This window comes from Lissotriton helveticus, chromosome 2_1, assembly GCF_964261635.1.
Source record: "Lissotriton helveticus chromosome 2_1, aLisHel1.1, whole genome shotgun sequence".
Lineage (NCBI taxonomy): Eukaryota > Metazoa > Chordata > Amphibia > Caudata > Salamandridae > Lissotriton > Lissotriton helveticus.
This window is the reverse complement of record NC_136059.1, coordinates 631,997,148-632,011,408: the sequence shown is the minus strand read 5'-3', so window position 1 is coordinate 632,011,408 and position 14,261 is coordinate 631,997,148.

Here is a 14,261-nt window from a genome sequence, read left to right as displayed (position 1 = left end):
GGGGTTTCTGATTGCTGTTCATCAACGGATGTGTCAGTCAACACACATTTAATGAAAATCCAATCATCATCAACACCTGCAGCGCCCACTGCAATATACACTCTTCAGTAATTACGTTTATTATGCTGGTATAATTAATAATTCGCCCAGGCCCACTCTTCAGACCATACAGACCATTTATTAATCACAACACAAATCACCAGGATCAGACTTAAGATTTCCAAAGTAGGACAACTCAGAGTATCAGAAAAGTAGTTAACTGTAATGGTGGATGGGCTAATTAGGGTGAGCCTCGGTTGTCTTCAGCACAGGTCCAAACAACAATTTTGAGCCAGACAAGGGAACTGTGGCCCAGAGAAGTGGCCACATTCAATGCTGTCTTCAACACCAGTTGCTCAGAGGAGGTCATCTGCAAGTGGTGGGACGACCTTCAAGGGAGAGATCTATCCTTCTCTTCCAGGGCACACCAAGAGGCCCTGACAATTGGTGGTCGTTCTCATAGGCCTTCATCATCAAACGCTGGGAGAAAAAGGTGTTGGTCATACTCCACGCTAAAGGCATCATGGGAATTGCAGTTGCAGTGAGTGTGCTAAATGCAAACACTAGCTATCTCACTCTGGGAAATTCGCCCTCTCCCCACTCTGCAACCTCTAATCCCTAACACACATCTATTCACAAGTGGCAACATGTTCATACAAGTATACTGCCAGATATCTGTCACAACTCACAATGTTTACTACGTAATCACAATCAACTATTTACTCACTCTGTCACACCATTCTTTTTAACCCGTTGGCTGCGCCGCTCGTTTTGCGGAAGTGCGGCACTACGGCAAAACGGGTGGAGCCAGCGAGGTAGTGCTGCCGTCGGCCAGTGGCCGACGGCAGCATGGATAGGGTTAATATAACTCATATTGTAAACAAAAACAAACAGATTTGAGGTTACATTTGGACCACTAGTCATCACCACATGAAACAATACCATATATAAAGTGACTCCTACCAATTTAAGCTCAATCCACTCTTGTCATATTCCCTAAGCACATACTAACTCTATTGAGTCACTACAATGCCATATTATAAATTGTATAGAGCTTGTCAAAGGCTATGAGAACAGCTGACATTCCTTGTTCTTGTTGTTAATAAAGAACTAATGTTTGGACTTTGGTGTGCTGCTGTTTACTTACGGTACTTAAGGATGGAATTGTAAACTTTATCGACTTAAAAAGACGATTTTAGACAAATATTTAGACAACTTCTCATCATGCACAGTCACCATTGTATTAGTGATTTCTAAACTATACTAAACTCAATATTAAACTCAGTAGCAGTTTTAAAATACTGAGGAGCCTTCAACCTGAAAGGATATTTGAGGATTAGTCGATTAAATAGTAATAGAGGATAGGTCTATAGGTCAGCAAACAAATTACACTTTCTTTACAGGCACTTATAATCAGTCAAAGATGTTTTCAATGAATTCATGTCTAAGGTCAGTCTCTTCATCCTTCCCACTAACAACATGCTGCCGCTTATCACCATTGTCACATTAATGTTCCATTTGGTAATCATCATGAGGGATGAAAGGAATATTTTTTCACAGGATAATGTTGTGAAGCATAAAACATAACACAACAACCATGGAAACCCGCCTGGAGACTTAAGGATGGCCCCTACAGTTTTGACCAGCCAACTAACTTGGGCCTTCAGGAGCCCAAAGCCACTTTCCCTAGGTTGTGCTGGGTTCCTCAGAGATTTTAAAAGACAGGTATGATTTGGATGCCCTGATTCACCTAAAAAACAAAATTGCTTAAGCTTACATAAGTGACCTGATGTTTGCATGAACACAAAAATAACAATAAATTGTGTAAACAAAATCATATTAATTTACCAACAAGTCAAGTCCTCCTCAGTGCAAGGCCTGTATTTTGTTATAGTATGCATCTGTTGCATAGTGCCAGAAAGTAATGGATGGAACATGGTAATCTTACACTGACACTGGTGTTTTAAAGGTTTGCAATGAAAACTGTCTGCACATTCATAGAGTGTAAATGCTTCCTATTGCAGTACACCTATTCTCGGTAAGGAAGTGGCACCAACTGCAAAATATAAGTTCAATTTGGAAAATGATATAGGAACACCCATGTTTGATGGACACATTCAACATTCAAATTAGCCTCACGTGTAAACACAGACACATATAACATGAAAACAGCGTAAAATGTTTTGATGCCATTCGGTACATGGTCTGAAATATATGTCCCACACATGAATATATTTAATTTATTGAACTAGCTAAAACTAAAGTACGCTTTACAAGATGTATTTAAAACAAAATAAAGATTAACATTTGACCAATGCAACTTGCAAGAAAAAAAAAATGTATTGTCAAGCATCCAATTTCAGGCTTTTTATCATGTTATTCATTTATTTTTGACAAATCCATCAAAGTTACAATATATTACATGATGGATGCTGTAAAAGCATGACTTGTAATGGGAATGTTCTAATTGTTATTGATGAAGCAATATCAAAGATGACGGATTCTTCCATCAATAACGTCCACCATATTGTAAGCAACAGCCTTCGGTGACAATGTTGTTTTTTGATAGGGGGCCAAACATGTCAGATGCCTGATGTATCGGTTACAGACGAAGGACTAGTAAGTGAAGTCTGTGCAAATCTTTTCTGATGACTGATGTTACCTACTGTTACAGTGGTCCATGACTGATGGGATCTTATATTCAAAGTGTAAGCATATTTGACAGAAAATGTCATGTTGGTGCGCATGTTTTTTAAGTCCTTGAGGTCACTTGCCTCTTTATCACCCCCTCCAGCAGACATCCAGCCCCAATGCTGCTCAATAACGTTTGCTGACACTTCCTGGCTGAAGGTGCTGGTGAAAGGGCACCCAACTTCACTGCAGTGTAGCTGGACATTGTGGAGGGGTCCTTGGCCAACTACAACCAGATATATGGTCCGGCAGAGCATGGTAAGCTACATACCTGTAGAAGTGTAAATATAATTTGTAAGAAATAACATTGTGAGTGACTAGACACTGTGACCCTAATCTATTAAATATCACATCTGTAATATTAAAAGTGTTCTGAAACCCTATGATCTCATTTGCGAATTACATACAAGATACTGCAACACAAATTCATTGCAGTACCTTGTGTGTCTAAATTTAGAATTTAGACACTTTCATTGACATTTGGTATACCTTAGATCATTCAAAATTCAGTGTCCTGCACGACCCCCCATCTTTTGCAGGGAAAATGCAATGCTGGGCTAAGACTCAGATTTCTTTTTATGTAATACAGATCTGCATGGGACACTACTCTGGGCTATTTTAGATTTTTCTTGACAGTAGTATGTCAGGATTTGTTACATAATGTAGTCCCCAACTATTACTGATTAAAAAACAACATAAAACGTAAGGCCCATAGTACTTTACCAGACTGGTATGTTGATAAAAAAATGTTACCTCTCAGACATCAGTCAGGGCATGCATGGCCTCCCTTTGGCATGGAGACGGTGTGTAGTTGACTAGGGCAACAACAATCTGAGATCCAAGTTGTAGATCATCCATGGTGTCACAAAGTGTTTCATGTTTGTGTAGTAATTGAGTCAGTAGGCGCTGTAGGGGTGATAGAGCGCGCGAGGCCACCCGACCAATAGTTTTCGCCGTTTCCGGCTTCAGGGCCCTTATACTTTCAAACCACCATATACATCGATCGGGTGACTTCACGAGCTCTACCAAGTTGATGTGTGTGTGTTCCCTGCTAATAATTTTCAGTGCACCCGACTTACCATCCACCGATGCGGGTACCTAATGACCACAATGAATCAGGGAGCTAGCTGTAAAAGAAAGGCAGCAAAATGCAAACCCAAACAATATCATTCAAATACTGTTTAAATGACCACGGACAACTGGAAGTTTTAAAATGTTTATCTAAATTCAATATTTCCTTGCATGAGGTACAGTAAAATAAGGCAATCAATAACCAAGATAACGTAAATTATATAGGCATGAAGAAATAATGACAGGGTAATCATTCAAATGTAATATGAAATGCAGATGGAAAATACTATAAAATCTCAGAAATGTTTAAGCATGGACAGTTTATGCATGAATAACTATGGGAGGGCCTATAAAGAGTAACACGCTTCACTTAAGGTGAATGGGCCTTTGAACAATCTAGGCAATGAAGTTCTAGACCATATCATAAAATTACAGACTGCAATGCAAAATATAATTTCTAACCAGTGAGAAGACATAGGAACAAAACCTTATGGAAAACATGTAATTGACTTTCAATAGTTGCGGAAAGGCATGGAAAATATAACATATGCAATGATGAACTTTATTAAAGCAAAAGTCAGAAATTCAGAAGGTGCAAGATTTAAAGAGTTTTCAGAGCAATATTTACCTAGAAAGGTGTGGAAACCAAACCCTGGCCACGGGTTAGTTAAGGACAGGAAACCCTCAAGGAAGGATACCCCTCAAAGGACAGCAGGTGCAGAATGGACACCCAGGACAGGACAGGATACCCTCGGAATAGGAATCAGGACAGGACCCTCAGGACAGGACAGCAAACCCTCAGGACAGGACCCTCTTCAGGACAGGACCGGAACCCACAGTTCGGAAGCAACGCCTGCGCTCCACCCGTTCTGCAGCTATCGATCAAGACCCCGATTGGGTCAGCGAACTCCCAGCTAAGTGCTTGCCAGCACTTTAAGGTTCAGTAGAACCTCAGTCTATGGTCAAATTCGGACAGAGTGCTTCGCAGCGCTCTGTATCTTCAGTCACCTATTGAGTGCGTTGGGTCAGTGACAGGTCAGCTAAACCAGACAAGTCGGACGGCTCCCTAGGTGAACCCAGGGTAGATATACAGTTTGGGGACAGTGTACCACCCCCCAATGTTGCAAAGTGTCAGAATCCCTCAATTTCGATTGGTCCTAAGGTAGGATTTGGGTAACACACCAATCACAATACAAGATTTTAAGCCTTCATTAGCATACTTGGGTACCGCCTAGCAGGTTTGGGGTTCCCAGGAGAAACTGTGCAGAAACACAATGACAATTTAACATTGTATCATATGAGGAGCAACATTCGCCGTTCTCGCAGGGCAGAGGTGACTTTCTCAGGAGCATCTCGCCCATCACTGCCAACTGGCTATGTTCCATCAGCCAAGGTTGTCAGGTCCCCGAAAAGTCGCATCTGCGCAGAAGGGACCTCCAAGATGGCTTTCAGTACAGACAGACCCCCATTCCCCGCGGTACATGAAAAGTAAGCGAAAACAAATTAATACATAATAATGTCATTATGAAAATACATCACAGGATTTGTACTTTTGACTCATCATCAAGAAATAAAACTATTGCATTAAAATGTTAGCTACATTGACACAGTCACAAGAGCATTGGCACGAGCAGTACCACATGATAAGCACAGCTATGAATTACGCATGCGCATAACTTTCCCTCCACTTCTGCAGACGCGTCAGGACACGTGAGTGTGGCTGACGCATGCGCAGTAACTAAATACAAGCGGCGGCCATTTTAGGTGACTTGGGTAAATTATTTTAGTAAAACACATGTGCAAGCTTCACTATCTATGTTCAAACTTAACATAAACGTTAGTAAAACATACATTTGTTACCTTATTACACATAAACGAGGTTCTTGACTTCGGCAAGCCGCAAAATATGCGAAGCTTTGCTTCATCAATCCCCTCTTTGATGATATTTACTATCATCACAAATTATAATGGAACCAGATGCCAACTTTCTTTCACACTTTATAAAGTTCTATTTCTTCCAGCAACCGTTCTAACTTTTCTCTCTCAGTTTTAGTAGGGTGAGAAGTCTTCACCTTTTTGTATATCTGATCATTCACTTCCTCTAATTCAATCTCATCCACACTTCGTTTCAACCCTCTTGCATTTACCTCGTGCTTCTTGGTGCGCTTGCGGCATTTACAACAGATAAAAATGAGAAATATAATAAGACCTATAATACCAATTGGCATCAGTATCTTGAACAACAAGCTTTTACCTACACTAGCAAGCCAATGACCTACATTTGAGAGACCATCTACCAGTCTCTTCCAGGCACTATCAACCTCGAGTGGTTTGAGTTCCTTTGCCAAATTAGTAATGTTTTTCACATATCTTTTGATCTGTACACTTTTATCCGGAATATAAGTGCAACAATGTTGCGCCTTCAACATCCGGCAGACTCCGCCCTCTTTCGCTAATAAGGTGTCAAGAGCAAGTCGATTCTGCAAAACCATTGATCTGATCGCAACCATTTCAGTATTGACCAGCAGAAATCCATGAGCTGTTTCAGTAGACAGTACATCTACTATAGTAGACAATTTGCAAATTCTGTGAGTGTTCAGAACCACTCCCACTCCAGGTATCAGTGCACTGAAAATACTACCCATAATTTCACCTATACTTTCTCTTTTACTACGCACTAAGCCATTAGTATCTTCATTGCTTCCAGCTTTCCCATTCACATGGTATATTTTCGGGAAGACAATGCCAAAGTAGCAGCTTCCATACCAGTGATCCGGCAATTTGAAATAAGCCTTGTCCCCACAAATATAATAAATTCCAGGAAACACAGGCTCTGACCCATTTTTGAAACCCCAACCTCCAATTACCTTGTAATTATGTTCGCATTCACTGGAACCAATGAAAACATTATTATAATAGCTAGTCTTCTCGCGGTGAAGACATAGCTTGCCTTTCTTTTCAAAATCCAGCAACAGAGCAGGACCCGCTCCACCAGATGAGGTGCCTTCCATGTTCTCTGCCCACTTTGGCTTTTTCTGACTTTCGTCATTAGCCTTCTTTTGAATTTTAATTCTTCTTTTCTCTGCCATGTTCAGGAACATCTTTTCCTGCTCACGCAAAGAACAAGTCAAGTTATCTCTGTGTGCGTCTGCTATGTCAATGTTACCTATAGTCAGAAAGTAGTCTCCCATATATCTTATGGTGTCACTTTTGGTATGTACAGGATTCAAGTTCCCACGTATAGGAAGTTCAGAAAAGATCACGTCATTGTTAGAGTAATAATACTGTAACGGTCCCCTTTTGTAAAATAAACTAGCTAAAATGCTACAGGAGATTCCATATGTCAATGGCAGGTGATGGTATGTCACGCCTTCAGCCACAGAAGTAGGTAGCTTCATGCAGACATAGCAATCTTCAATTTCCATAGTCTCTACATAGTGTATTAATAAGTTTGCGAAAACATTTAAGTGTGTCTTGTTCTTAACTCCATGATAATGTAGTCCTCCCTCATCTGATGCTTCTAAGTTCTGTTTTGTTTGTCTCAGGGCTCTTTCATGTCGTGCTACACTCTGTGTTGTTAGCTCCTCACTGTCAGTATTTACAACTTCAGTAGGGACAATGTTAGTATCTTTACTTACAGCAAAGGGAATGAAAATTGTTAATCCTATCCAGATAACTATCAGTACTACTACACTACATATACACACCTTGCAACACGTCTTAAAACGGCTGCAACTAGGTCTACCATTCACTGTTGAATCAGACATTTTGGCTCAGAAGGAGTTTCTCGAACCCCTCTTTTTGGCTTTACACAACTAGCTTACTTTGTGCAAATTCACGGTGGTTCGTCTTCTTCTTCAGCTGAGTACTCAGGGACGGGCTCTCCGTCGCTCACGTCAGTTATATCAAGATCTTCAAGTTCTTCCAAAACCAGTGTCCATTCAGGAGACTTGTACTTTTTGTTTTGTCTTTTTATTCGTTCACTCCTTCTTTTGGAAGAGTCTTCTTCTTGCTCTGCTATCCGAGCACTTCTTCTTGCTTCTGCACGTTTTTCTTCCACTGTCTTTATCCTTAGTCTCAATCTTTTTACAAACCTAGGCTCAAGGTTGTTTCTTTTCTTTAGTCTCTTAGTCGGTACTTGGACTTCACTTTCTTCTCTTATTCTCTTGTTTTCTTTATCTTGTGGTAATTCTTCTCCACTTTCTTCTTCTATTTCCCCTATCTGGCTAGTTCCAGGGCTAGCATCAAATTCTTCTGCCTGGTTGCTAATCTGGCCTTGTTCAGGAATATTTTGTTTTTGGCTTTCGATTGTCTTTGTTTCTGTTTCTGTTTCCTGAACCCGTTCTTCTAACCCTCTCTGATCCTGTTCAAGCACTTCGATCTCTTGATTTTCTTCTGCTCGAACTATCACTCTATTTCTAGTCTCTCCTTTATCTGCATCAGGTGTTAGCGGTGGTGTATCGAACACCTGCTCTGTCCCTGTCTGACCTTCTCCTTCCTCAGTTTTGATGTGAATCTCAAGCGGCTGAGGTTCTTCGCCTGTGCCTTGCTTTTCCTGACTAGTCCACTCTCTACCTTCACTAAGTCGCTCTCTTGTTCTGATAGGATCTTCGGTCAGATCAATCATCGGTATCCATTCTTCTGGCCATATGCTTGGCAGCTCGTCTTCAGCTACTCCTGGCTCAGTTTCCTGGACCCCTTCAGCAGGCTGGATTCTTGGCAGTTCGTAGTCAACTACTCCTGGGCCAACGTCTGCTGTTCCTGCAACCTGACTGGTGCTGGGCTGCTCGTTGTCAGTTGCTTCTGGTCTGGCTCCTTCAGGGTCCTCTGCTGGTTGCCCTTCTTCTTCAAATCCTCTGTCTGGTAATACCTTCTGGGTGTGTCCAGCGTGGATCCACTGGGGAACACCTGCGACTTTCACTGCAGTGGTTGTTACCAGGATTACTTGGCGTTTCTTTCCCCACCTTGGTGCCAGACAGCTTGATCGAGTGTGCTTCTTTATTTTGACCCAATCTCCTGGAACCAAGCTGTGGAGAGGAGTCGTTGGATTGAGGATGCCGTCGTCTCCAATCTGGCGAGAGATAGAACGCACTTGATCACCCAATCTTCTGCAGTATTCAAGCACCAAATCATCAGTAATATTCAACAGTTTGCTTCCTGGCACCCATGCTTGTCTCATCACTCTTCCCATAATGATTTCATGGGGACTTAGGCCTGTCTTGCGGTCAGGAACACTTCTCAGTCCCATCAGGACCAGGGGCAGGGCCTTCACCCAGGTCATGCCAGTAGCATTTGTCAGCTTTGCTAGTCTGTTTTTGATAGTTCCATTTACTTGTTCCACTATTCCAGAAGCCTCTGGGTGGTATGCACAATGCAATTTTTGCCTTATTCCGAAGGCCTTACATAATTCAGCCAGTATCTCATTCTGGAAATGTCCACCCTTATCTGATTCAATAATGTATGGTATGCCGAATCTAGGTATCAGTTCTTTTAGTAAACACTTCGCTACTGTCAGTGCGTCACTTTTGGGAGTAGGGTAAGCTTCTACCCATTTTGAAAATACACAAACAATGACAAGGACATATCGCTTTCCTTCACAACGGGGCATGGTGATGAAATCAATCTGTATTTTTATAAAGGGACCCCCTGATCTCCCAATCTTGCTCAGTTCAACCATTGTCCTCTTGCCTGGGTTCATCTGTTGACATGACAGGCACCTCTGGCAGAGGGACTCTGCTACCTTCCTGAACTTTTTACTGTACCAAGTCTGTTGAAATACCAGAATCATGGCATCCCTACCAATGTGTGATCCTTCGTGTATTAATCTTGCCATTGCGCCAAGCAAGTGTCGGGGTAACACAGGCATACCAGTTGGGCCCAAAATCACACCATCCACACGCCTCGGTCTACACCCATCCTCCTTCCATTTCTCTCTTTCTTGCCAAGGAGCCGATTCCTGCCACTCTCTCACTTCATCCCATGTAGGCACTTCTTCAAACACCTGAAGCTGGCAGCTGGTTCCTGGCCCCCCTCGTTTTGGATTTACAATATACCGATCTTTGGCACACCATTGGGCCACTCGATCAGCATAATCGTTTCCCAGTGATACTTTGTCCATGCTCTTTTTATGAGCAGCACATTTTACCACTGCCAGTTCTTTGGGCAACTGGATGGCCTCTAAAAGGTCATGAACAACCTTTGCATTCCGAATGGGAGTACCTGAGGAAGTCATGAATTCCCTCTGCAGCCACAATTGGCCAAAGTCATGCACAACTCCATAACAGTACTGACTGTCAGTATACACTGTTATGCGTAAGTCCTTCCCAATTTTGCAAGCTTTTATCATAGCTATTAATTCGGCTACTTGTGCAGACTTGATGTTATATAGGTAACCTGCTTCTTCAATTTTTGTGAAAGAGACTACTGCATAAGCAGCACTCAAGCCTCCGAGTTCATGTCTTAGACAGGAACCATCCACAAATAGTTCTTTATCATGTTCAGGCAATGGCACTTCTTTTATGTCTGGGCGTGGTTTAGTACTGAACTCTGTCAGGTCAATACAATCATGTTCATCATCATCCCCACCTTCTATTTCCAAGGGGTCGGGGAGTAAAGTGGCAGGGTTCAGAATACCGCACCTAACAATGCTTACATTTGCTGCACCCACAAGAATCCTCTCGTATTTAGTCAGCCGACTAGGGGTGAGATACTGTGTTTTAGTTCTGGTCAATAGAATTACCACTCCATGTGAAACATACACGGTCACAGGATGTCCCATGACAATGGACTCACTCTGTTCCAAACTTGCGCAGGTAGCAGCTACTGCTTTCAGACAGCCTGGTAACCCAGCAGCTACTGGGTCCAAAGTGGCAGAGAAATAGGCCACAGGCCTTCTGGTCGTGCCATGTTCTTGAGTCAGGACTGACAATGCACAATTATCGCGAGTGTCACAGAATAGGGCAAACTCTTTGGAATAATCTGGCATTCCCAACGCAGGGGCTGTACACAGACAGTTTTTCAGTCTTGTGAAAGCCATTAGGCTTTCATCGTCCCACTCTACAACATCTGGCATTCCTCTCGTGGTCATTTTTATCAAGGGCCTGGCTAAGGCTGCAAATCCCAGAATCCACTGCCTGCAGTACCCTAATACACCCAGGAACATTCTGACATCTTTTTGAGTACGGGGCAACTGCATCTTTTGAATTATTCTCACTCTCTCTGATGTGACTTTTCTGACACCCTTTTCTATTTGGTGTCCCAGATATTTCACTGATTTCGCACAGAACTGTAGTTTGTCAGGGGCCACTTTATGTCCTTTCTCACACAGATGATTTAAGAGGGCAATGGTGTCAACTACACAGTCCCTATGACTTTTAGACGCCAGTAGAAGGTCGTCTATGTACTGCACTAACACAGAGTTCCCAGGTAAGATCAAAGTCTCTAGACATTTTTTCAAGATCTGATTAAAGATAGAGGGGCTCTCTGTATACCCTTGAGGGACCCGGTTCCAACAATACACGTGACCTTCGAAGGCAAATGAGAAAAGAAATTTGCTGTCGGGGTGCAGGGGTATCGAAAAGAATGCATGACATAAATCAATCACAGTGAACCATTCAGCATCCCAAGGAATCTGGTACAATATCACTGCAGGGTTCGGGACAATAGGGCAGCAAGGAACTACAATTTTGTTAACATTTCTCAGGTCCTGCACTACCCTATACTTGCCACTAGGCTTTTTGATGCCCATAATCGGTGAGTTGCATGGGCTGCTCATCACTTCCTGTATGATGTCTCCTTCTAATAATTTTTGTATTTCCAGAGTGACACCTGCTTTCACTTCAGCATTCATTCGGTAGGGCCTAGTGTTAGGATATACTGCATTGTCCTTGATGGCTATCTGTATGGGGTCCACATCTTTCATCAACCCCACATCTTTTCCAGTGAAATCCCACACCTCTGGCTTTACGGCTTCCTGAAGTTCTTGGGGCAAGTCCTGCAGGGTCAATCTTTTAATTTCTGAGTCAGGTCTAAGTAACAATAATTTATAAATGCCATCTTCATCTGGGGTCTGTATTTCAACACCTTTTGGTGTGCAAAAGATGGTACAGTTCATTTTGCACAGCAAATCACGACCCAGTAGATTCACTGGACTGGTGTCACAGACGACAAATCTATGCATCTGTTTAAAATTTCCAATTGAAATCTCCATTGGTTCGGTAACAGGAGTACTAATCAATTGATTAGGTACACCCACTACTTGGATATTTTCTCCCGAGAGGGGTAGGTTTGGAACGTCCACTGTTCTTACAGTAGAACGGGTAGCGCCAGTGTCCAACAGAAAGGTGACATCATTTCCGTCAACCTTTCCTTCAATATATGGTCCAGACTGGTCTACCGGCAAGGAAGCGCCAAGTACGCACTCCTCGTCCTCCCCTCTCAGGCCCCGTCAGTCCTGATCATTACAAAGGAAGGTATCATTTAGCAGATACTGCGAAGTTGCTGTATTTCTGTTCTCCCCGCTTTCCCAAACCTCTATCTCTTCATCTTCTGCCTGTCTTCCCCTGTATACCTGCTTGGGTGCTCGAGGCACCTGGACTGTTTTTACCTGGGGTTGAGTCTTTCTTGGCCTTTCTTTCTGCGTCTGTGGATTTAAATCAGGAGTATTTGCATTATCATCCATTAATTGAGGACACTCGTTACGCCAGTGTCCAATTTCGCCGCACTGATGGCAGGGAAATTTCTTCATAGCCTCTTCCCTGCTAAATTTGGGCCGGGGCTTTCCTCCACCCCCTCCCCCAGGACTTTTGTTCTCAGCATTCTTAACCATGTTACTCAATTGTTTTTCCTGCTGTTCTGCGAGCTTCACCTGAGCCCACATCACCTTTTCCTTAAGGGCCTTTTTCTTCTCTGCCATCTCGTCCTCGCAGTACTTAGCGTACCGCAGGACCTCATCCATTTTCTTAGTATGCCAACAGATTTTATTATCTTTTATCCACTGACAAATTTCAGGTCTTAAACCATTTACAAACCTGTAAATAAAGTGCGTCATGTCCTTCAAATCGATGTTATCAATACCACTGTATGTTTTAAATACCTGCAATAACCTCTCATAGAAGGAGTGCACTGTCTCGTCCCTTTCCTGAGTTGTTCTATCTATTTTTGTCCAATCAGTTTCTTTTGCGGGCACCTTTTCTTTCAAATGCTGAATTACCTGCTCATATTTTCGCATGACATCCTTTGATGGCTCCCCAGTTTCCTTGTTTCTGGGATACTCCTCACTGGGCCAGTCTATGGCTATTTTACACTGGGTCCATAAATCTACTGGAACCACAATGTCGAAAAACCCATCCAGGTCTTTCCACAGACATTTCTGTACCTTCACGAACCTCTCCACCTGCCTGTACCAGTCAACTGGTTTCTCTCGTAATTTTGGAAAATCGTTCGTGAAGGACACAATATCCTGCCTAGACCAGGGGACATGCACATATTTCCCTCCTGGAACTTCGCGCATGGGGCATAACTGCTCAGGTTTTTCTACCTCCCTTAAAGCAAACTCAGGAGTCACTTGTCGGGAGCGAACCTCTTCCCTCTTTTTCGCCCACCTGCTTCTCCATCTTTCCACATCTCCCCATTTCTGCAGTACCCCCATTAATTCTTTAATCTGCAACTTCTTCCCTGCCACATTCAGGTGTTCTATATCTTTGTCTGAGAAGTCTGCTCTGTACGGTTTCTGTAAGGGCTTGGATTTTGAGATATCTACCCCCATACTAACTGCTGTTTCGGTCAGTTTTTCGTGGAGCACTCTGGTGTTCCTTGTAAAGCTTTTACATATGAACGACAATTCTTCTTCAGAGTAGGTATTCAATCGATCCAACCCCACATTTCCTGCCATTAATTCTTCTATTTCGACCCTCAGCTTGTAGAGGTCTAAAGGTTTTGTTTGCGGAGTCTGTTTCTCTAATTCACGACTCCAACTCTCAATTTCATCCGGAGTTACCAGAGAGACATTCCTAGTACCTGTTGCTGTCTCTAATTTAATTTCTTTTGTATTAAAAGGGTTATGCCTCTGCTGTATTCCCTTTCCAGTCTGTTTGTTTGGTAATTCCAAGAACGCAACTTCAGACTCGCACTCACTGGACTGATCATCTATGATGATCGGTTCCTGTCTCGGGGTTGCCATGACTGGGTTCATAACTGGAGTAATCGGATTTCCCTGACCATTTCCGTATAACGGGACCACCGGTCCAATAGTTACTGGAATAGTCAATGCCTCAGGACTGGTATTTAACTGGGAAATGTTCTGAATTATTTCTGTCCTTTGTCTAGCTAGAGCCTCTTGCTCCTTTTCCACTAGTACCCTTCTTAAAGTTGTGTCATGTAATATCTGTGGGGTCAACGGAGGAGTAAAACTCGGGGCAGTAGGATGCGTTTCACTTGGTCCTCCCCCATAATTTGGTTTC